This window comes from Protopterus annectens, chromosome 15.part0, assembly GCF_019279795.1.
Source record: "Protopterus annectens isolate FY-2018-M chromosome 15.part0, PAN1.0, whole genome shotgun sequence".
Lineage (NCBI taxonomy): Eukaryota > Metazoa > Chordata > Ceratodontiformes > Protopteridae > Protopterus > Protopterus annectens.
In genome coordinates, this window is record NC_056749.1 from 137,772,415 (window position 1) to 137,797,955 (window position 25,541).

The following is a 25,541-nucleotide window of genomic DNA, read 5'->3' on the forward strand; positions in this document are numbered from 1 at the left end:
TGTTGTGCTGTAGATATAATTACAATAGTAGTCATGTGAATTACAGGATCATATGAGTTTATTAGGTTAACAGCCTTAGATCCTTTTTAAGCCTAGTCATTCATGCTCCAGTTTTCACAATTATCAATGCCCATTGTGCCATAGGGCATCTATAGACTGCCCCTGTCCATAAGACCACAGGTGACAAGCCAGGGATGATTGTTTGATTTCCCATCCACTGGAACAAAATTGTGTTTTAATAAGCTTAAGGAGGAGTTTTGTTTCTCTTAAACTGGTTGTCTGTTCCAGAGAAGGGGTAATCTTTAAGCCAGATGTCTTTCCCTCCAACATGTTTTATCACAGATAAGATTTAGATCCTTAGATCAGCTAATTGTAGTGTTTGTTTTGCAAATGTGTAGCAGATCCATTTGGGGTGGATCAGAGAATACCTTGTAGGTTAGGCATAGATTTCCCCTTAATAGTTTATAGGAGACCAAGCACAAGGTTATGGCTTTGAAGTGGTCTGCATAGGGCATATTATTTGCACCCTGTATTCTTGAAGTGAGGAACCTCTGTGGCTACTCCAGCTGTTGCAAATGCCTGTACAGGTACATACAGAGGGCACATTTTACTTTATTGGTCAAATAAGGGCTGATTATAGTGGGACCATGATGTCCTTGGATCTGGATGGCATACGCTTACTTATAAGCCATGCCACTTAGAAGGATTTGCTCACTACCAATGAACACATGGTGATAAAAGTTCAGGTCACTGTCAACCTAAGTTACCAAGTCCCTTACCACTGGGTCTACACTTAGGGGAGTGTTATCAGTGCTATAATTTGAAGGGGTGATGGTCTTCCCAAAGGGTATAATTATTCATTTGTTTTGTATTCAGCTTTAGGCCATGGTTCTGGCACCAGTTATTTCTGTGTCAGACACTGTTGGAGGATATCTGAATCTCTGGGGGATTTGGTGATTGCACCTAGCTTGCAGTTGTAGGCATATCTGGCCAGGCAAAGGCTCTCTACAGTTGCCTTGACTTCAGAGAAATATATTCCAAACAGGAGAGGTCCCAGTACATAGCCCTTTGGGACATGACTAGTAACAGGCCTCTTGGTTGGAGAAGGATTCCCCCACCCTAACTTCATGTGTCCTTTCTGTGAGCCATTTGGCTGTCCGTCGGATGACAAAGGGTTTTATGCCTAAGTTTGACTTTGTCCATAATACCGGAGTGGGGGATTGTGTTGGATAGGCTTGGATAAGGTTGTAGATTACTCCCTCATTGATTCCAGTTAGTCAGTGATTATTCCTGTTGGATTGGCTTGGCTTTGCACTCTTTTCCATAGTCCTTTGTGTGGGTTATGGATGCACCTTGAGCTGGGTACAGCTGCCTGTCAAGTGTTTGCTGATCCTTTTGCTTTTTTGTAGTATTTGGGGGAGTTAAGGTGCCCATAACATTGCTTTCTTTCCTGCCAAAGATTCTCCCTTCATTGAGCTTGTCTAAATGCTTTCTGAGATCTACCGTGTCATATGGTCTCTTGGCCTTGCATTGTAGCAGAACTAAGGAAGGGCACCACAGCATGACTAAATCTGTTGCTTATGATTTTCTGGTTCACATCCATTAGGTAACCATTGTAATTGTGCTGTCTGTGTCTCTCTATATTCCCCTTATACAGGTGCCATGTAAGATTTCTCATGATGTGTATGCCATGACATCACTTGATGGGCTTTGGAGTGCAAGCCAACCCCTCTCCCAATACTGTTTAGTTTGTCTTGATCCTTCTGTTTCTGTTGCTATGGATACCACATTCTCCACTAATGAATCAAGGCATCTAAATTTTCCTCCAGTAGCCGAGTCACACACCTACCTCCCTTAAAGTAGTGGTGGCTGAGGGTGCTTAGTATTGGTATGTTGCAATGATCCTGTGCATAATCCCAGGGTGGTGCTAGATCATCAGTAAGAGGGCTGATGAACAATGGCTAGACATCAGACCCTGTTTCTGGTAAGTCTGCTCTTGAGGTAGCCTTTTAGGTTTTAAGTGATGCAGGCTGTCTCTTTACTAGCAATTAGTGTAGTTTGCAATTGTTGAACAAGCATGAGGGGGTTGCATGATGTGCAGGCCCACCAACCATCTTGAGGGGTGCATCTCTGTGTCCTCACTGCTTCCCCGATGGTAGAACAGCCAATCCATGCTCATCATCACTCTTATAGAGATCTTCAGTATCCCCTGGCATGAGCTGCCCACTGGCAGGTATTTTCTCCATCTGATCTCCCCAACTCTTTTAAGCATGGCTTAGCAATCCAGGTTTGGCTGTACATCAGCTGTTCATTTTATAGCATTGGGAGAGTGATGAACTAGTTCACTTAATTTACTGCGTCTATATCACATTATCGAAATCTTACTACATCGAATCACTAAAGGTCGACCTCTAGTGATTGAAAACATTGAATAACGCTTAAAAAACAAAAAGCAAACAAAAGTAAAAATGAACTAGCATAGGCAGGGGGGCAAGCCCCCCTGCACCACCCACACCCCCCCTACTTAAATATTCCAACTCCGACACCGCACTACATTGAGGTAATTGGAAATCTCCCCTACAGAGATTTCCATTTACCTGCACGATGTCCTGCACTTTCAATGTTGTGGTGCCGACAATATTAGCTGCGATATTGTCGGCTTTCGACATCGTGAAGTAGACCCAATTTACCCAGATGCTGGGCATGTCGGTTCATTTGGTAGGACCTGTCCTTGCCTACATGGAAGTGATCTACTGGTTTTCAGCATTTACCCTGGTTTGGGAAGCAGTCACGTTTGTTTGTTTATTTTTGGTTGATTATGGATGACTGTCATTTTTTTTCTGCTGCCGAAGGGCCCCTGGTTATTGTTGCTAGAGATGTCTGGCATTTGGAGTAGAGGATTTAAGGACCTGTTAACAAGCTGGTTCCTGTGGTCTAGGGTTTGATTTCCGTAGTCTGCATTGCCTAACTGTGTGACTGAGCAAGTCACTTAACCAGACACTGTTCCCAGGCTGAGTTCTAAAAAGGTCCATAGAGATCATTGCTCTACTCTGGTCATTAAATACAAACAAAATAAATGAATAACGGATGCGTTGTAGAACATCTGTGTCTGAAGTCTGAGAGGTTCCTTCTGTGTACTCTGAGTGTTAATTATCCCTAATATTGAATGTCTCTTTTTGGGTACTGTTCTGTGTTTATCATGGTGGTGGAAGCCTTGCAGAAGAATGTTCGTGTGTTCCTGGTCAACTTCGACAGACTTACTGATAGATTCTCCATGCACATTTTTTTTCAGTGGTTGCAGACTCTGGGAGGGGGTCTCTTTCAGTTGTGAGAGAGCCTGTCTAAATGCTTCTAAAAAAGTTGTCTTTGTTAAAGCATTGTGTGCTGGTCTTCCATGTTCACAACGAAGGGCATGTCTTTCAAAAGCTGGGTGAGGATACAGCAGAACACAAATTCAGAGAAGAAAGACCAAGTTTTGTATTATCCTTTCTTTCTTTGATTTTTGAAATTTAATGTGAGGATGCATTTTTTTAATGCGGACAATAAGTTGTCACTGGCTATAAAGTCAGTACTCTCATTTGCCACCATTTGTGTTGAACCATTCTTGACAGGCTTTGGAGTGATGGATGATTGCACAGCGTCTGATTGTCTTCCTTTTCTGCAGCGCAGCTTGCCTTAGGATCCAGTGATGGATTCTTCACTTGTGGGGTGAGAAGTGAAGACAAAAGAAGAGAGATCTTCATAGTAACCATCTAGAGCTACAAGAGGTATCATGTTTCTTCAAGGTTCTAGATGTGGAGCTGAGAGCAGAGGCCATAGATCATAATGTGGTAAATAAAGGTAGCATGCATATGTGCTCCTTAAATAGAGATGGGACGCATGTCTGGTAGATGGCCATTAACAAAGACGTAATTTTTCAACTTTTTCATCATAATCAACCCTTTTTTCCCATTTTCTGCATGAGATCAGTGTGTCATGTCAACTATTGTCATCTCTCTCTCTCTCTATTAATTGTCACTCTCCTACCTTCTTCAGCACTTATGCCTGAATGCCACAGGCCATCTCTCATACAATCCATCCACTTCTTTGCTGGGTGCTCTCATTCCTTCTTGCCGCCTTCTTGTCTGTTCCAAATTTTCCAAACCACCATAATCTGTTCTCTTTGACCTTTTCTGCTACTGGAGCTACTTCGGCTTCTGCTTTTATGTCCTCATTTCTTCTTCTGTCCTACGGTGTGCATCTTGACACCTGTCTCTGGGACTTCTTCTCCATTACCTTCTCAGGTTTCTGCACAGTACAGTAATACTGGTTGTACCACTGTTTTGTACACCCTACTTTTTCCGATTCCTTGGCATTCTTCTGCCATACACTACTCCCTGACATACCGTGCCAGTTGGCTGCAGCCTTCTCATTCAAGCATTGACCTCCTCATTCAGACTTCTTTCCTCTTCACCATCCCTTCCACATACTTGAAGCTGTTAATTTGTTCCAGTGCTTTCCCTTTTATCTCAATTCTCAGCTTTTTCTGATTTCCTCCATTTGCTGCCATTACAACTGTGTTATCTGTACTCAGTTTCATCCCATGTGCCTTCAGTTTTACATTCCAAGATCTTGCTCAGAGTCTGGCTGTTATGCCACATTGTCAGTGTACAGCAACTTTGTTGATCTATTCCCTCTGACCTGTTTGCTAATGTAGTCCATCATCACCAGTATGAACAACAGTGGGCTCAGACATATGAACCTTGATGTACACGCACTCCCACTGGGAAACCCCTGTGTGAGACAAAACACTGTTCGTAGTTGAGTCATTGGGTCCTTGTACATAGCCTGCACTAATTCCACCAGTATGTGTGGGACTTTGTACCACCACAGGACTGCCTAAATTCACTTTCCTGGGGCCTTGTATGCTTTTTTAAGGCTAGGAATGCCCATTTGGACTTTCTCATCTTTAGCTCCTTCTCAAGTATCTGTCAAAATGCAGCCGTCGTGTCAGTTGTGCTGCATCCTAATCTGAATCTTAACTGCTCATCTCCCGTCTTACTTTCTATTGTTCTCGACATTCGTTTGTCAGTCACCATCTCCAGAACTTTCAGGCATTGTGACAGGACTTTGATGTGTAGCCCACAGTTGTAAATGTCCCCTTTGTGTTTGAACACTAGCACTAGTATGCCTATTCTCCAGTCACCTGGGATACACCTTTCTCTTCATACTGCTATGCTGCATGTCCCCTTTGTTTTTGAACACTAGCACTAGTATGCCTATTCTCCAGTCATCTGGGATACACCTTTCTCTTCATACTGCTATGCTACTTTCCCTGACTTCATTTTCTTAGTGCTGTTCTGCCTTCTATGGTGGGCTCCTCCTCTTCTTTCGTCATAGGCTGTGTCTGGAGAAGTGCAGCTTCTGTGGGGTTTTCTTTATGTAGAAGCTTCTGGAAATACTCCTCTCATCTGCCTTTGACATCCTGTGGACTGGTGAGCAGGTTGCTATTGTCTTCCATTATGAAGGGTGTCTGACTATCTTTATCATCTTTCTGTCTTTGTCTTGCAACCAGATATTGTTTATTTGTTCCATCTACTGAGTCACTTTCCAGAAACTGGTACAGTGCCTCTGATGCCTCATTCTTTGTAATTGCAACTCTTCTGTTAGCCTTTTTGTTATCCAACCAGTATTCCTTCCTAGCCAGGTCTATTTTTTTCTGTTTCCTACTTTTTCCTGCACTCCTTTCTTTTGCTGATTTCCTGGACTTCTGCATTCCACCATCAGCTTTCCCTTATGTACCTTATTTCTGTACCTGACTCTTCCACATCTCCATTATGTAGTCCCTGTTTTAAAGTGCTGCCATTCTTCTTCAACTCCAAATATTTCTTCCTCCTCTTGAGTTGCTAGAGCCCTAAGAATTCCTTGAGCTGTTTTATTTTCTCTCTATTCAACTTCCAGGTCTGCATCCTGGTCTCTGTGGACCTTGGAGCCTTCTCTAACTACTGCTTGCAGCGGATTGTTGCAACCAGTGCTTTATGCTATGGGCTGACTGTTTCATTGGGGATGACTTTGCAATTACTGATTCTACCCAACTACCCTTTCCTTATTAGGAGGAAGTCTACCCGAGTTGCACGTTGGCTACTCTTGTATGTGAACTTGTAAATGTCTGTGTTTCTGAACCATGTGTTGGCTACCGTGAAGCCATTTGCCATACAGAAGTTTAGAATGCCCTGTCCTTTATTCTTGTTGCTCCACCCACGTGGACCGGGCAGTCCTCATATTGTGTTCTGTCCTGATATGTGCATTCAGGTCACCAGTTTTCAACACCAATTCCTGTTGTCCAGCTTTATCTAGTAGGTCTTGCAACTGCTGTCTGAATGCACTGTTTTCCTCACTGTCGCAACCATGTTGTGGGCCATAGGCTGAGATTATGAATACTGCCCTGTCATTACACTGGAGTCCGACATACCTCACTGTCTTCTGAAGCTCTCCCTCACCACAATTCCCACCCCATTTCTAGCCTGTCTTCCTCCTGAATAGTAGGCTCGGGATTCAAAGCCAAGAGCCTTTGCTGCACTGCCCTTTCATCTTGTATCTTGGATACATAAGATGTCCAGCCTCCTCCTTACCATCATTTCAGAAACTTCCAAGCTCCTGTCAGTGAACCTACATCGAGTGCAACAATTCTTAGTTCATGTATGGCAGTTTGGTTTTAAGAGGGCTAACCAGTTAACTCAAGCTGGGCAACTGGGCAATGGCCGGCCAGAAGTTTATTGACTCAGGGTTGCTGGGCTTTATGGAAGGCACACATTGGCCAATAGGGGTACCTACAGCCCTACTACAATAAGCATGGGTCCTTGGCTTAGGTCAGAATAGGCCGGGTCCTCAACCCCCACTTATCACTGGCAAATACCCATGCCCGTTTGGCAACATTAGTCAACACGACTGAATTACCTACAGCCATATTTTACCCTGTTGAGTGGCTAGCTATGCCATGGTATGCAGTCTGTGATTCGTGTTCTCCTATCTTGAGGATACTGCATGCCACAGTAGATGCCCAAAGCAGTTGGTGTATACAAAATTTAGAAACTGAAGACCAAAGCTCATCCTGGGATACACAAGAAAAATGTGGGTTCATGCTTTCAGGTCTTGCGCTGTGCATTAGTCTATTCTAGTGAAAGCCCTCTCTGCAAGTCAAAGTCCTTTTTGAATGGGCAACAGCCATCACTACTCAGGTGATACCTTACTTAGATCTGTTACTACATTTGTACCTCCAGGTTAGCATCTTATAGGCATTTGAGACCATTAGTAAGCCTTCCATTTGTCACACTTATTCTGATAAATGAAAGAGGGTCTTCATTTTGGCTGAGTGGTATTGCATGCAGCCTCATTTGTATCAGTCTGTAGGAGATCTGGTGGTCCTGATATCTCAGTTATTTTGCAGTTATACTGCATGTTTCAGTCATTTGTTTTGTAGAAGTTCTCTTGCCCAGCACCAGCTTGGTTATACCAGTATCCATTAGCCCGGGGAATTACGTTTTCTAGCATCTGTATTAAACTATCACATTTAAGTTGCAACACGAGTTTACATGCATTCATATAAAATAAAACATGCTTTAATAACAGTTTCCATTATTGTACAATACACACATTTCTTTTAATGGTTTTCATTTACCAACTGATTGTCTGGTGTGACAACAGCAACCTGGCTCTCACTGTGAATAAAACAAAGGAGATAATAGACTGCAGGAAGAGATGCAAGGCTCATTCTCCACTCACAATCAAAGGAGAAACAGTGGAAAGGGTGAAGAGCACCAAGTTCCTAGGGGTGCATATCGTTGAAGACTTGTCTTGGTCAATAAACACTAATCACATTGTCAAGAAGGAGCAACAGCTTCTACACTTTCTAAAAAGGTTGAGGAGAACAAAACTACCACCTTCAGTTCTCACAACCTTCTACAGGGTACCATCAAAAGCATCCTGACTAGTAATCTGTCAATGTGGTATGGAAACTGCACAGGTTCAGATCGCAGATCTCTCCAGAGGGTGGAGAAAGTGGCAGAGAAAATTAGCAGGTCCACACTCCCATCTATCCAGGACTTGCACTCTGCTCGGTGCCCCAGCAGAGCCATGAAAATAGTCAGACTGCACTCACCCTGTCCATGGTTTATTCTCGTGTTTGTCTTCAGGCAGGAGATGCAGTAGCTTACATTGCAAAACCACCAACTTTAATATAAGCTTTTTTCCACAAGCCGTCAGACTTCTGAACTCCAATAATAACATATGCCATGCTAGTCATGGAGGTCTGGAGTTACAGTGCTGAAGTAATTCACAGGCATATGCAATAACTTTTATGAAAGTACAATCTTATACCTTATGTGCAATATTAACAATGCCAAGTTAACATTCTGTGTAATATGCCAAGTTAGCATTCTGTGCAATTTGAAATCTGTCTGATTTTGATCTGTGCAATATATTACCTGTGCAATATTTTGGGTACTAACAAAGACATGCAAGTGAAATAGTCTTGGTGCATGCCATTGTACGTGTTACTGCACTGCATAAATGTCTTACTGTTATTGCTGAATTAGCATTAGTACATGTGTTATTGGGTTTGATATCAAAATATCAAAGTTCATAAAAATGAACGTTCGATACTTAGAAAATGACCTCCTACTTCCTGCATACTAATTGGGTTAAAATGTCGAATCTGCTGATTGAAAATAGCAGATTCGACTTTTATGTCGAATATCGACAGTGATGGTGGAGTAGGTGCAAATACACCGTCATTCACGTTTTAACAGTGAGGCAAGCCCCCTGCACCCCCTTCAAATTAAAATATTCTAACTCTGAGATCCCACTACAGTGAAGAAAGAGATACATTTCCCAATCTGCACTGTACCGTGACTCTACGCATAACATCTAATTCATATCAGCGAATGCACACTTGCATTCGCTGATATGTACTTTAGATCTCCTAACATTTGCCAACAGGGAAGTCGACTAACTGCCGTTTGACTTTCCGTGTTCACTGAACCAACGTTCAACTTTTTGATAGTAAACCATGTTATTGTATTAATATCAGTATATGTTGTATGCACTTTGAGTTCAAGTAATGCAATTTTGTTCAGTTGCACAGTTGTGCAGTCTGAATGACAAAAAGTTCACTTTGACTTTATATCTTGTATGCCTTACTAATTCTACTTTTAATAGCATCTTCTGTTATGGCCTCAATTTTAAAACTCTACTAAAACTGATCTTTCACTTTTAGCACTCTGTCTTTTTCTCTTTGCTTATACTCTGTCATTCCCTTTTGGGAAGCAGTCTCCAACCTGCAATCTAAACTCCTGCTTAACCTTGACCACCTGCATTCTTTTACTTCCCATGTTATTTGCTCCCAGTACCTTGGTTTCTTAGCTAATTTTCTCTAGTAAATTCCAGCCCCCTACTTGCAAATATCCCTATTTGCTAAACTTTCCTTTCTCCATTCATGTGCTGTCTTCGTTTTTAATGCATTCTGCAACTTTATTAATGTAACATTTTGCATGGTTGTTAGTATTCTCCTTAACTGATTTCATCCAGTGTACTAGTCTCTCTCTATATCTCAAAACTCCCCATCCATTATCCTAGTTTCCCTTTATCTCTCAAACTCTCCATGCCCACCCCATCATTTCAACATCATCCTTTTCCACTTTTGATTTGTAACCTTCTGCTTGAATTATGTGTGTGAGTATTAACAGCATAGCTTTAAAGTAGCCCTTCAATTCAGGTAACCCTGAACCACCTTGTTCTGTGGGTGAGGGAGGGGATCCACTTATCCAGTTTAATTCTTGCCGTCTTCTCCTCCCAAATAATTTCCTTCTACTCTTTATTAATGGTCATTGACAACTTCTAAATTTGATCAAATTATGCGTGACCTCTAATCATGAGCTTCCAGTTTCTTAATTTTTGTGTCATATCTGTTCAGTTTTTTCTCGCATAGCTGTAGCTACTATAACAGAATCATTTTAATTTGTGCATCTAAATACTTCATCTTATCATTTTCCCATAACTATGGGTATTGCTGAACTAATTCATGAATGGGTGCATAGTTTACAAATATAGCTTTTGTTTTTATCTTCAGTTATTTTTATGTCCTGAAAAGACTAGAAATTGTCTCAAAATGTTCCACAACACTGAAATGTCCTTATCTTGATTTTCAGGTACAGAATATCATTTGTACTTGGCAAATCCAGAAATGTCCTTAAATTTACACCAGGATGTACTGACATTACTCCACTAGCAAGGTGTGGTAGATATTGAGGGATGGCCATCATATCAGGAGTGACTTGTCTTGTATATGCAGTGTTCTGCAAAAACAAGTCTAAATCTAGCATTTCGTGACTCCCATAACCCGCTATATCCCCGAGTTTGTGAATACATAATTTTATTGCTAATGGCTCTAAATGTGTAAAGCAAGTAACAGGAGAAAAATGCCACCCCGACTGGTTCATGTGTTCAATTGTCACCCTGACCCTAATCATAAATTCCCCAGCTGACCCCATCACATTCTTTATGTCTATCAAGACACACTAAAAGTGAAAAATTTCCTCCTTGCATTCTGATTTTTAATAGGTCGTTATTCTATTGGTATTATCAAATGTTTGCCTCTCTTTCACAAAACCATGTTGATCCAAATCTATACATTTTTGTATTACCTTTGCCATTAGATTAGCTAATATTAACATAAATGCTTTATAATCACAGTCTAAATTGAAATGGGTCTTTATGAAGCCAGCTCTTTAAGGTCTTTACTCTTGAAAATACTACAACCACTCTGGCTGCTCCATTAGCATGGAGGGATAAAGCCATTACTACCACCGAGGCCTGCCATCACATAAAAATAATGGGGGATTCCATGAGTTTTCTGAGCTTTCGGCTGGGGGCCAATCTTTACCAATTTCAGGCTGTGCTCTTTGGCCTTACCACAGTTCCCAGGGTGTTCACCAAATGAATGGCGGTAGTAGCAGCCTGGCTCAGAATCCAGGGATTCCACTATTTTTCTTACTTGGATGATTGGCTCCTCACCACTTCTACAAAAGCATCTCTCATCAAGACTCAGGACTCCAGCTGTGTCTGGTCTTTGGGATTATGGTGAATCACAAAAAGTCCAGTCTGGAACCAGTGTTAGAATTTATAGGCTGCCATTTGGATGGGGTCTCTCAGATGGCCAAACTTCTCTTATGCAGGCTAATTTCACTTCGCCAGTAGGTGTCTCACATTTTTTGGATTCTCAAACCTTCAGCAGCTGTGGTTCTCTGTTGCTCCTTGGGCATATGGCAGCAGTTGTCTGTCTAGTTCCTCTACCAAGGTTCTGTGGGTTACAGCGGACTCTAGCAGCTCAGTGGTATTAAGTCACACAACCCATAAACTTTCCACTAATCCTAAATAACGTCTGCAGCCTCTACATTTGGTGATGATTGGACTCTCAGCTAGTATCAACAGGGTGACCTTTTCTTCCCGATCCTGAGCCTACAGTCATGACAGATGCTTCCCTTCTGGGGTGGTGAGTGGAGCATTTCAAAGGAAGACCGTCCAAGGCCCTGTTCGAACTTTGAGGCCAATATTTTTCAGTGTCTTGGAGATGAGGGTGATCCTGCTAGGATTGCAGGCCTTTCAGAATCTTCTCCCCAGCGGTATGATTGCCATTGAAATAGACAACACTTTGGTTTTGGTATATGAACAAGTAAAGAGAAATTCTTTCCTGTTCCCCATGTCAAGAGGCCATGAGGATTTGGCATTGGGTGATGTAAATTAGTGGTTCCTACAAAGGAAAGGTACATGAGAGCCCTGTATTCACGTGCATATGTTAATATTTTTATGTATAATTTTGATAGACAATTTGTGTTTGGGTAAATTTATGGTCAATAATGTGGTAGAGAATGTTAGATATATAGATGATTTGTTATTATGTAAGGGTGATGAGCAAGCAATATAGGCTTTATTAGGATGTAAATAGTAATAATTGGGCTTTGGAATTTGATTATGATTTGGCAGGTGTATTGGTTAATTTTTGGGTATAACACTAACAGGTAGGATTAAGCTTACCTATGAAATCAAAGTTTTATAGGAAAGAGACTTAGATAATTCTTTGCATGCATCAGCTACCCACCCATCTGGTTAATTCTTCACCATTAGGAGAGTTTTATAAGATTAAAAAAACTACTGTGGATTAGGATGTTACCAGCATTGATACTGGAGATAGAAGGTATATTTAAACAAAGATGATAATCTGAGTTAATAGATCAGTGCAGAAGTAAAGTATGTGGTTGCACTGGGCGTGATATAAGAATGTATAAGAAAGGTAGCCATAGTAGAAGAATGACCAGTCGTGAGCCTTTGTGTTGTGTTATAAGGTATTTTATAGTTTGATATTCTTGTACTTATTAGGTCAAATTGACATATATTATTGTCTGACAGAATTTTACATTATGTTTTGCCCAGATTCCAGTTTTTTTTCTTATAGTAGTGGTCTAAATATTGGAGAAATTTTATCCTAAACAATTCCAGTTGATTGTAGAGCAGGTTTAACAAAGGGTATGTTCAAAGGTGGGAGGTGCAGTATGTGCAGATAAGTACTTGTTGGAAATGAATATGGTATAAATGTTAGGGATGCATAGGTTAACCTAATTTTATAACTGTTTCTAAAAGGGTTATCTAAGGTATCAAATGTAGCAGTGTACAGCTGAAAGGGCATATTGGGCAAACAAAAATGATAGTCAGAATGTAAGAACACTTTTCTAACCTTCACAGTAAAAACATACCTTGTAGTATGGCAATGAATGCATTAAAATGTCATGGTAGCAATACTGATTTTAATTTTGTGGTTTTGGCTCAAATCAGTTTGTCCAAAGAGGGTGATGTGGTGCATGTGTTAAGTAAATTTGACACAAGAATGATTATTCAATATCGCACCATGTTTACCCCACGGGTTGAACAATGAAATAGCTTAGAAATATTTACTTTAATGTTATTTTATTTTATTTTGAATATATAATTAAAGTATACATTTAATTTGATTTGTGATATTTATTTGTTTATTTATTTATTTATTTATTTATTGAATATGAAGTACTCTGTCATTTAAATAAGTTTGATTTTGATTGGGTCATTATTTAAAGGCTGGATATGTACATATTATTTGATTTCCCCCAGAAGGCATGGAGCCAAGGTGCTAAGGAGTTTATTAATTTCAAATTTTTACACTTTAAGTTCATCCTGCCTTTCTATTTTATTTTGCTGTTTTCTGTGTTTGTGTTTTGATGGTGAATACGGAATGGGTGATATTCCCTCAGTGATTTCTGACTGCAGTATACATACCAGGGAAGTGAAACATTTTGGCAGTTAGTCTGAGCAGGAACATCCTTCTGCCTCACAAGTATTCCCAGGATCGTAACATCATGGCTGAGATTTTCAGCCACTGGGCCATCCCGAGTGATCTTTTTGCCTCCCCATTCATCAGAAAGTGGATCAGTATTTACTTCCTGATCCCTCCCAATGGATCGTCACCAAGGACATACTGTTGTCTACACTTGGCCCTCAAGTCTTCTGCACAGCTACCCTTCAGGCATCCTTGATAATTGCGTTTCTTCAGAAGGCAGCCTGTTGCAGAGTGACGGTTGTCCTCATTGCCCTGTTCTGGTCCAGACAAGTTTGGTTCCCCATTCTTTGCCTCACCTGTGTTACCCTCCTTGGGTGCTGGATTCACTTCCAGATCTGGTTTCCCATCCTGCAGGGATGCCACTGTTTAATCTCCACTCCCTCAAATTGTCTGCATGGTCTGTCCAATTCTGATGATGTCCAGGAATCCCAAGCTGTCTGTCAGAGTTATTCATATTATTTCAGAAGACTTTCAGTAGGAAGCTGTATGATAGCAAGTGGAAGCATTTCTCCATTTCAGCCTGTTCTAAAGCCTTGGATCCCTTTTCGGCCCCTTTGGATGCTATATTGGACTTTTTGGCTGGTCTTTTTCATTCTGGGTTGAATTATTCCACCACCTTGGTACAATTCACTGACCTTTCTGGTTTCCACATTGTTAGGGATAATATGCCTTTGGTAACTCTTAAGTTATCTAAAACCTTCCTCAGAGGCTCCTGTTCGAGATTCAGTACCTCCATGGGTTCTTTCTGTGATTCTAAAAGTACTTGGTGGTCCTCCCTTTGAGCCATCAGCTACGGTATCCTTAAAGTTGTTGTCCTGGAAGACCCTCTTTCTCATGGCTGTTACTTCCACCAGAAAGGTACAGGAACTTCAAGCACTATCCTCTGTTCCTCTCTACTTGATTTTTCTTAAGGCCAGAATTACACTTTGGACAAATCCTTCCTTTTTGCCCAAGGTCACTTTGGAATCTAGTTTAAACTATCCCATTCATTTGCAGATTTGCTTTCCAAATTATGTTAACAAGGGAGAATATTTGCTTCATTGTTTGGATGTACATACACACTCAGGTTCTGTTTGGATAGAACTAAAAGATGTTCTTCGTGTTTCACTGTTGCAGTCATTATACTTGGGTTGTCCTGCTGGCAGGCTACCCTCAGTCGGCCTGAATTCCAAAGTCTAGGTCCGGCGTCGGTTGCTGTCGTCTCTTCCCTGACATCAGTGCGCCAGGGGTATAAAAGATGCAGCCGACGCCATTTTCTTCAGTCTTTCTTGCCGCGTGGTGCCCGAAGCATAAGCAGTTCGCAAATGCCGGTCAGCCGACTCCTGAGATTTTTGTGTTCGAATTTCAGATCCGAAGTCTTCATTAAAAGCTAAGTACCCCATTGCTCCAGACCGATTTCAGAAAAAGTTAATTGTATTTCTTGTGGGAAGCAAATATCTCATAAGGACTTTCATTCTTACTGTATTCCTTGCCTAGGCCCTGACTACGACGTTACTAGTTTTCGGTTTTGTGCTAGATTTAACCAATGCACTATTAAGCATCGGTACGATTTTGCATTTTTTTGGCAGAAGATTTAATTATACGATGTCATCGGATAGCCATCCGACTACCGGAATTCACAAGAAATGCAAAGAAAAAGAAAAGGACAGGCATCCGAGGTCCAAAACCGATGACGAGGCTTCTTCTAAGCCAGCCGCCGGTTCTCAGTGAGGTGCCTTTGCAGCCCCTGACGCCCGCTACTTTAGAGCCGCAGGTCGCTACAGACTTCCACGTGGAGTCAACTAGGCCGCTGGAAGCTCAAAGTATTGGACCTTCGGAGAGTATTCCCTCAGATGGGTCCGGAGCCGCTGAGCAGGCATCGGCTTCTGAGGGTGTTTTCAGACCTACATATATACATTAAATCGACTTCAGCTTCAAAGGCAAAGACTAAAGCACCTTTAAAAACAAAGAAACAAGTACAACAGCCTCATGGACAGGCCTCCATGCCCAAAAAAACAGATGCTCAAAATGATGGCCGAAGACTTAATTACTTTGATCAGGGGTTCCCATCCCCCACCCGATAAAAGGCCTAGGCAAGAGACAGAATATGAATCTTCAGATCAGGTTTCCATTTCATCTGATTCCTCTTCTGATCAGGAATACTCTCTTCCTCCCTATGAGGATTCTGATGCTGAAGAATCTATCCCTTCAGCCTCTCCTCCTGAGGATTACTCTTTTGGGGAAACCTTGCATACCATGAGGGAGCATTTCCACTGGGAGAGCCAAGATTTTTCAGAATGTAAGAAAAGACTCAGAGACTTCCTTTTACTACCACAACACAGGCCCCTAGCTATTCCACCTGTGTTGGACATTGTTGATGTATTTTCAGAGTCCAGTCTGACCCCTGACTACTTACCTCCAACTCCTGTTAATCCGGACAGGTACTACAGGGTTCCTGACTATCATAAATTCCTTTTCAAAAACCCTGCTGCTGACCCAGAAACTATTTCTCAGGGTTCCAAAGGGATCAAGGCTTCTGCTGCAAAAAACCCTACCCCCTCTGACAGGGATTCTAGGGCATTGGACAGATGGGGAAAAAAGATTTACACTTCTGCTACCTTGGCTATAAGGGCTTTAAAATGTCAGTTTCATATGCTCAAATATCAGTAATGTATTATGTCACTGCTTACACAGAAAATGTTGATAAATTCTGAATGTGCAGAAAACAAAGAAATGCAGGATTTATTGCATGCAGCTGAACAAGTTGGAAGGCATACTTTGCAATGTGGTTTTGATTCTTTGGAGGCCTCCTGCAGAGCCGCTGTTACGGGTTCTGTCATCAGGAGGCATGCTTGGTTAAAGGAACAAAATCTGCCTGATCATGTCAAAGCAAAATTATTAGATGCCCCATTACAGCATGATACCTTGTTTGGTGTTAAAGCAGAAGAGGTGTTAAAGAAAATGGAGGACAAAGCTAAATCTGTGCAAACGGTTAAGGATTTCTTACAGGTACAGCCTCCAAGATTTAGCAGACACTGGCGTATAAAGAATTGGTCCTTTCCAGTGTCAGACAGAACACAAAGGGGCAGATACAGACGCCCAAGAGGCAGATCCCAGCCCCAAGGTTCGTACAGGTCTAAACAATGAGGTGCTTTTACCTCCAAAAGTGGAGAAGACAAATCACAGCCATACAGGAAACAGTCCCAATGACTTCCCCCTGCCTGCACCACGCACTTATCTTCTGGCAGCACCTCTAGGGGGAAAACTAGCACTTTTTTCTCAAAATTGGCACATAATAACCCAGGACAAATGGGTCCTAGACATAGTGTCACAAGGCTACAAGTTTCACTTCCATACCCTGCCAAGGACAAACAGTTGGCCAGACCTGCCAAAACATCAATGGGCAGAGGCACAAAAACAAGTCTCATCCCTCATGGACATGAGGGCCATTCAACAAGTACCAGACCAAGAGCAGGGACAAGGATTTTATTCGACTGATCTTGGTACCAAGAAAGGACAAGACCTGGAGACCAGTACTGGACCTGTCTGTTCTAAACACATTTCTGGATATTCCAAAATTCAAAATGTTGACTCTACAGCAACCTCTGCCCATGCTGGGCAAGAAGGCTTGGCTTAAGACTTTAGACCTAAAAGAGGCATACCTGCATGTCTCAATCAGACAAACATGCAGAAGATAGCTCAGATTCAAAGCTGGCTCAATGCACTACCAATTCTCTGCACTGTCCTTTGGCTTATCTACTGCGCCCAGGGTCTTCACAAAGTGCCTGGCACCAGTAATTGCATTCTGCAGACAAAGAGGAAAACAAATGTATCCTTACTTGGACGACTGCCTCATTCAAGCAGAGAACAAGGACATTCTACTACAGCATTTGGTGTTTGTGAAGAGATTTCTAACAGGCCTAGGGTACACAGTCAACGAAAAGAAATCAAAACTAGTACCCTCTCAAGAGATAATATTCCTGGGTGCAAGCTTAAATACAGCTGCCCAGATGGCTTATCTCACGCCAGACAAACAAAGGCAACTGACTACCTATTTCAACCTGTTGGCAACAAAGGCCCAGTTATCTGCAAGAAAAATTCTGCAGGCTTTGGGCTTCATGGCATCCTGCATTCTACTATTTCCATATGCAAGACTGCATATTAGGAAATTTCATTGGTACCTAAAAAGTGTTTGGACTCAACATTGCCACAGCCTGGAAACAATAATTACCCTCATTCCCTGCCTGCAACAGGAGTTTCGATGGTGGGCGAAGGCTTGTCACCAGAACAAGGGACAGCCATTCACTTTACCCCCAGCCAGGCAGACATTAACGGATGCATCAGATTATGCCTGGGGGGGGGGGGGCCCACATGGCAGGAAAATGTATTTAAGGCACATGATCCGCAAACCAAATGCATCTACATATCAATCAAAAAGAGATGCTAGCTGTTCAGAATGCCCTGACAGCCTTCAAAGACCTACTTCATTCGGGACAACTACTGATAAAGACAGACAACACCATGGTCATGTGGTATATAAACAAGCAGGGAGGCGCTCATTCTTACCCCCTTTGCAGACTAGCCATGACTTTGTGGGACACAGCATTGACTTACCAAGTACATCTGCAGGCACAATTCCTGCCAGGAAAGATAAATACTCTGGCAGATGAACTAAGCAGAAACCTCATGGACCCCCACAAGTGGAAATTGGATCCACAAGTCTTCTGCATGATAACAAAGAAATGGGGATGCCCGGATATAGATCTATTTGCCTCTCCTCACAGCTACAAACTAAAGATTCTGCACAAGGACTTATCACAGACAAGCATGGAAAGTGGATGCCCTCTCTTTCAGCTGGAAAAGCTTAGCAGTATATGCCTTTCCTCCACTGCCTCTCCTCCCCAAGGTACTCCTAAAGGTCAGACAAGAGAAGCCAAAGATGATACTGATTGCCCCAGACTGGCCCCGCCAGTACTGGTATCCAATCCTAAGAAACTTGTCTCAATGCCCAGCTTGGACCTTGCCTTAAATACCTCATCTACTATCCCAACAAAACAATCAGATCCTGCACAGCCAACTAAAGACCTTAAATCTGGCAGCATGGCAGATAATGTAGTGTCATACATATAATGCGCCTCTCACTAAAGCTGTAATGGATGTCATTTTGGAGGCCAGAAGGCCTAGAGCCAGAAAATCTTACGCTGGAAAATGGAAGAGATTCTGTGCTTGGAACCAGGCACAAGGAATTGACACAGCTGTACCAAATATTCCTCAGATTTTGTAATACTTAAACTGAGATGCTGGACAAAGGCCTATCCTTTTCATCATTTAAAATTCATGCCTCTGCCATTTTGGCTCATTACAATAGAGCCACCAATCTTTTTCTCATCCCTTGTTAAGGCAGTACCTCAGAGGAGCCAAAAACTTAAGGCCTCCAAGGAGATCACCAATACCTGCATGGGACCTCAATTATGTCTTGGTAAAACTCACCCTGCCTCCTTTTGAGCCAGCCGCTACAGCTGATATAAAGTTTTTATCTTGGAAAACAGCTCTGCTCCTAGCAATAACCTCTGCAAGACGAGTCTCAGAGCTACAGGCACTCATGGCTGTGGAACCTTTTATCTTTTTTTATCCAGACAGCGTTTCTCTGAGGACAAACCCGACATTTATGCCTAAGGTAGTGTCCAGTGTGGCCCTTAACCAAACTATTCATCTGCCTACTTTTTATCCAAACCCACAGAATAAGGGTGAGAGAATTCTGCATTCTTTGGACATATACAGACAGCTACGCTTCTACTTGAACAGAACCAAAGCTTTCAGAAAGACAGAGCAACTACTAGTGGCATATGCTGCAGGACCACAAGGAAAGGCTATCTCAAAGCAGACTTTTTCAAAGTGGATAGGCCACTGCATTCGTTTTTGCTATTCACAAAATGGCAAGCCAGTGCCTAAGGGCATTAGGCCACATTCAACCAGAGCAGCAGCCACTTCAGCAGCCTTCCTCATGGGAGTACCAACCAAAGACATTTTAGAGGCTGCTACCTGGAGTTCAGTGCACACCTTTACAAAGCACTATCATTTACCACTCTACTCTAAAGCCAGGGCAGGCTTTGCCACTGCAGTTCTGCAGGGCCTCATAGCCGCTCCTAATGCTATTTAGCTCCAGCCTCCCAACCATAGCTTTGCGATTCAACCCAAGTGTAATGACTGCAACAGTGAAACACGAAGAATGTAGTACAGTTGTGTACACTTACCATAAATGTAGATGTTTGAGTGTATTCACTGTTGCAGTCCAGGTTACCCACACACCGTCCCCCATATCTTTGCTGCAACTTATCTGTAATCTATACAACCTATGTGGTGTATTTGCTTGTAGATGAAGGTATACTATATTTTGGTGCATGCATGTTTTATTGGCATATTTTTAGCTACCCTTTTGGGGGGCACCTGACATCTGGGGCAAGAAAAACTGAAGAAAATGGCGTTGGCTGCATCTTTTATACCCCTGGTGCACTGACGTCAGGGAAGAGGCGACAGCAACCAACGCCGGACCTAGACTTGGGAATTCAGGCCGACTGAGGGTAGCCTGCCAGCAGGATAACCCAAGTGTAATGACTGCAACAGTGAATACACCCGAACATCTGCATTTATGGTAAGTGTACACAACTGTACTTTTTAGAAACTCTGACCAACTATTTCCTTTTTTAAGTTGATTCTCAGCCTGTTTACACAGGGGCCTATCCAAATTGCTCTCCAACTGTGTTCGCATTTGTGTACTCTTTGAAGGGAATGTCCTTACCTGAGAAGTCAAGAGGTCATTTGGCTAGAAGAGCATCTGCTTCTACTGTCTTTTTCTTGTAGGCTTCTGTTGATGATGATTGTGCTGCAACTACCTGGTCTAGCACTCATACATCTGTCTTCCATTACAAACTGGATGTTCATCATAGGTTCATAGGTTTGTACTAGGCTAATGTCCCTGGAGCCTTTACAAGCCTAGCCCACAGGATTATCCTGGCATCATGCCACCCAACATTATTTCCCAGTGCCTCTGTCAAGTAGAGCCACTGGAGTGATCCCCGGGGTGAATTTTCTATTTCCCATCCACTCATCAAAATTCCTCTTGAAGAGGGCCAGTGAGGTGCTCTGTTTGATATGTATGGGGAGTCTATTCCATAGCATGGCCAGTCTCTGGGTTATGAACCTGTCCCTCCAGCACATTCTGTTGATTGTAGTAATGAAGGTGAGGTCTCTGGAGCGTGTGGTGCGGAGGGATTGGGATTTCTTTAGATGTAGCATTTCTAACGGAGCTGGGTCAGACATGGTTTTGTAAGTCAAGCAGAGATCGCCTCTAAGTAGGCAATATGAGATCGAGAATAGCTGGAGTTTTTTTGAGTCTGTCCATATAGGACAAGTGTTTAAGGCCTAGGATCCTCTCTGTGAGGTACTTTTGCGGCCTCTCCAGTTGTTGCAGGTGTCCAGTGAGGTACATGCCAAGTGGGGCATTGTACACAATGACTGGCCTAAGGAGGGAAGAGTAGAGGGAGACAATGATCTCTTTCTTCCTGGATGCAAAACCCATGTTAATGAGATGTGCCACATAGAAGAACTTTCTGACCACAATGGCAATGTGGTGGTCAAAAGAAAGGTTGCTGTGTCAACCTGTGTTCCCAGATCTCTTATAACACCTTCTGTGTTCAGTGGACTACCATCGATGTGGTAATTCATGGGAACTGGGTTTTTCCCAAAGAGGATAACAGCACATTTTTTGGCATTGAGCTGAAGGCCATGGTTAATAGGAGAAAGCACAATGCTGAAGGCCATAGTTAATACTGACCTATAGACATGCCATGAGGGATGGTCATCATTACCAAGTACTTTAGCTTTTTCCTTATAAGATGTCTAGTGCTGATAGCACTTTTTTATGTTACAATAACTGCTACAAAAAGCCTGTTGAAGTGCTAGGTAAACTAATTAAAGTGCAAGAGAGAAGAGATCTAGCAAGATCTAAGGGAAAATTTGAAGAGCAGACTTTCTATCACTGGTAATGTACTCTAAATGCAGTGCAAGCTAGCACACTTGAGTTTGTAGCAATATTAAAGCAAATACAGTTAAAATAAATGCAGTTAAATGAAAAAACGACTTAAATTAAGTGCAGAAAGCAGCATAATGAGAAAAACATCAAAATGGAGGTACTTAAAGTCTCTCTCTCTCCTTTCTGTTGCTCTTGTAGTCTGCAGGACGCCAAAACAGGATCCACGGAGCTTAAACAAACGCAAACCCACGCAAACACAGGCTTTTAAACCAGAAAGTTGAAAGGGATAGAAAAACTGCCCAAACGGGCCAATAAACTACAATTTCAGAGCCTAAAATCACTCCTCTTGTTGTAGATGGGCTACCTAGTGCATACCACTCCTTCTAACACAGAAAGGTTTGGGGAACTCAGAAACTTACCCTGGATACAGCAAACCTGTATCTGGACTACTCTAGTAACAGGAAAGGCAGAAAACAACCTTAGATTTTTTTTTTTTTTGCAGAAAAAAGTTAACTTGTAGCTGAAATGCATCAAAAAGGGTTTAAAACCATGCAGCTGAAGCTCTGGATGCTGCAGACCTGTTTTTAGACTATGCTACTCGATTTTAATGTTAAGAACTCGGTAAGAAAAAACTCACAATGAAGCACAGATTAATCACGTATCGTCAAAAGAATATCACTTGCACTATGAAAAAATACAGTTAACAAGCAACAAAATGCAGTAAAATGCAGTTAAACAGTAATGAATTGCAGGATACATCAATGAAATACAGTTAATCAGTAGATTGCTTTGAAACAATAGCTCACAAATCGCAACAGTAACAGACTGCACTAATAAAGCAGCGATTCAGTAGAGTACTGTCATCAATTTGCTGAGGCTACCAACAATCAGTAATAAATATGGCAAACAGCCACCATTCTCTAAACCACCTCAAAGATTGGAGGAACCAGTCAGAGTTTCAGTTTCTCTAAGCCAAAACAGCTGTAACAGCTTCTCTTGCTATCAAACACCTCTCTCATGTCTCATGAAAAAGAGCATTTTGAGGAGGCTATCTTCTTGGGTGACCCTGAAGAAATAGTTTCTTAATTATCTCAGTCATATCTCAGCAGGGAAGACAGCTGATATGTATAAGTTAAGCCATCTTCTTCCTTATAAGAAAATTTTGAATCTTGTCATAAGTTCTTCTCTTTTGTATGCTGTGTTCTGCACTGAAAGGCAGGGAATGGCTTTGCATGGCCACCAGCTGCTAACTAAAAAGCTCTTCTGACAATCTTTTAAAATAATGTAAATCCAAATTTTGCTTAAAATGTTGCTTCTTGGAAGGATGCCAGTATGGTGGAATATAGCATTTTAGTGTCTGTCACTGTCAGAAATGTGATCTGTGAGGAGTACGGGGCTCCCTATCCAGATGTTTCTTAGTCTTCTACACCCTGCTAGTCTGACTTAGGCCATGGCAGCCATAGGAATGAGGGGGTGGGATCCTCTCTCCCTTGATTGCACCATGGAATGTGGATGGAGGTCCCATCTTCATATAAACAGCTTCAGGAACACCATCTTTGTAACAATCATCCCAAGAAGAGGAGTTCACTGCTGCCTGTTTGTCTCTGTAAGAACTGGAAAAAGATTTGTTAGCAAAACAGGCTCTATCAATGGGAAGTGAGGAACAGTATCACTGGATATAAGGCATCAGCTATGAGACAGAAAAAAGCAAATTTTCTGTGGCTTCCCTCTTGAATTCCCTGTCTCTTTTCCTTGAACTCTTTGTACTAATGCTTTTTTATATGTCATCTAAAGGGGGGAGGGTAGTTTCCCCCCTGTCAATGACATGAATGCTCAGACACCAGCATAATGGCTTCCAATTATTTTCCTGCAACAACCAAGCTGGTAGGATGGCCTTCCTGCTCCTCTGGGATTATACTAGAATGCGAATCATTATGCAGTACCAGATGACAGCAGACAGAAACATCAGGAATACCCTAAGAAACAAAAATACATTTCCCGGGGAAGTTCACTACCAAATGCAACAAATATAAAAGACTGAACAGAAGTGCAAGAAAAATTTATATGTACTTACCATAATTGACAGATCCATGTTATATTCTGGCTGCTTCAACCCGGGTTGGGGGGGGGGGGGTTTGGATCCCACACCCGCCATTCCAGAGTATTCAACCACAGAGCTCCATCTTCTCTGGCGATAACACCCTGCTGTCCTCTTTTCTCTCAGATCAAGTTTGCCCTTGACAACCCCCACCCCTCACCAGAATATCATTACATTTAAACAACGTGTTAATAAGAAAGACAACGGACAAGTACTTGTACATGGCAGCTCATAAACCAGGCCACCAGACCGTAACCATTTGAAAATGCGGGACCTGTTAGAGCGAGTCCTGAAACTTGAAGACTAAATGGCCGGAAAACAGACTAACATATACTAAGTTGGAGATGGCCACTTCTCAGAATATTTCCTTTTCTCAGAGGTATGGAGATCTTCGAGATGGTATGTATGAGTTTGAGGGGGGCTTGCCCCCATATCAGGGGGTGCAGGAGCGATAGCCGCCTGCAAACAAAAAAAAAAACAAAAAAAAAAAAAGCAGTCTTTGAAATTCACTCTTCCTGGGTTTTCAGGATTTTTTTAAACTTGTCAGCACTCAGTCAACAATTTAATAGGAAGCCCCAGCAGACCAATCAGGAGCTGTGAGCTAACAATCAAGACAATTTGGAGGGTTGAACCAGATGAAGATGACAACATGGATCTATTATTATGACAAGTACTAAACTTGTATCTGATGCTGTCTTTTCCTTCTGGCTTCAACCTGTGGAACTCCATCCACAGCCAGAGGAAACCTAAAAGAAGCCCTAGGAGAGAACATTCTGCAAAATGGTGGAACCAATTGAAGCTCTTGACCTGACAGAAAAACTCACTAAGCTAGGCATCAACCCCTGTATCAATAGGTGGGTTGCAAACTGGCTCACAGAACCCACAGTATGAAAGTAGCGGACTCCAAGTCAGACTGCTGACCAGTCACGAGTGGAATCCCACAGGGATCGTTCCTGGGTCCTCTCCTGTTTGGCATCTACTTCTCAGAAGTCCAGGCCAGCACGGAGGAACTCTGGCTGATCAAGTTTGCAGATGGCTGCAAGCTGGGAGCCATTATTAGCTCCCCAAGTGATGCAGACACCCTACAGAAAGGCCTCACTGAGACCAATGACAGGTGTCAAAACCATTGTCTTAAGCTTAATGCCAAAAAATGCGTCGTCACCCCCTTTGGGAGAAACTCAGTTCCCACTAATTACCACATCGATAGGAGCCCACTGAACACTGAAGGTGTTATAAGAGATCTGGGGACACAGGTTGACAGCAACCTCTCCTTCTACTACCACATTGCCACTGTGGTCAGAAAGTCCTATGTGGCAAATCTCATTACCAAGGGTTTTCCATCCTGGAAGAAAGAGGTCATCATTTCTCTCTACTCTTCCCTCATTAGACTAGTCATATAGTACAACACCCCATTTGGCATGTACCTCACTAGACACCTGCAACAACTGGAGAGGCCACAAAAGTACCTCACGAAGAGGATCCTAGGCATTAAGTACATGTCCTACACTGACAGACTCAAAAAAACTCCAGCTGTTTTCTGTCTCATATCATCTACTAAGAAGTGATCTCTGCTTGACTTACAAAGCCATGTCTGACCCAGCTCTGTAAGAAATGCTACATCTAAAGAATTATCAATCTCTCTGTACCACATGCTCCAGAGACCTCATCCTCATTACCACAATCAACAGAACATGCTGGAGGGACAGGTTCATAGTCCAGAGACTGCCCATGCTCTGGAATAGACTTCCCATACATGTCAAGCAGAGCACCTCACTGGCCCTCTTCAAGAGAAATCTTGATGAGTGGATGGGAAATGGAAAGTTCATCCCAGGGATCACTCCAGTGGCTCTACTTGATATAGAGACACTGGAAACTAACATCGGGCAGCACGATGCCAGGACACTTTTATGGGCTAGGCTTGTAAAGGCTCCACGGCCATTAGCCTAGTACACACCTATGATAATTTAATAAAGATATTTATTGGGGGGAAAAAATAAAATTATATATTAACTTTTCAGTTCTCTACTATT

At 42.3% G+C, this 25,541-nt stretch overlaps 1 protein-coding gene across 1 annotated transcript in view; it reads left to right on the forward strand.

Annotated features, from left to right (window-relative positions):
- Nucleotides 1-25,541, forward strand: part of TBC1D8B (TBC1 domain family member 8B) — a gene marked incomplete in the record, with an annotated part of 1,684,663 nt that overhangs the window by 1,292,976 nt on the left and 366,146 nt on the right.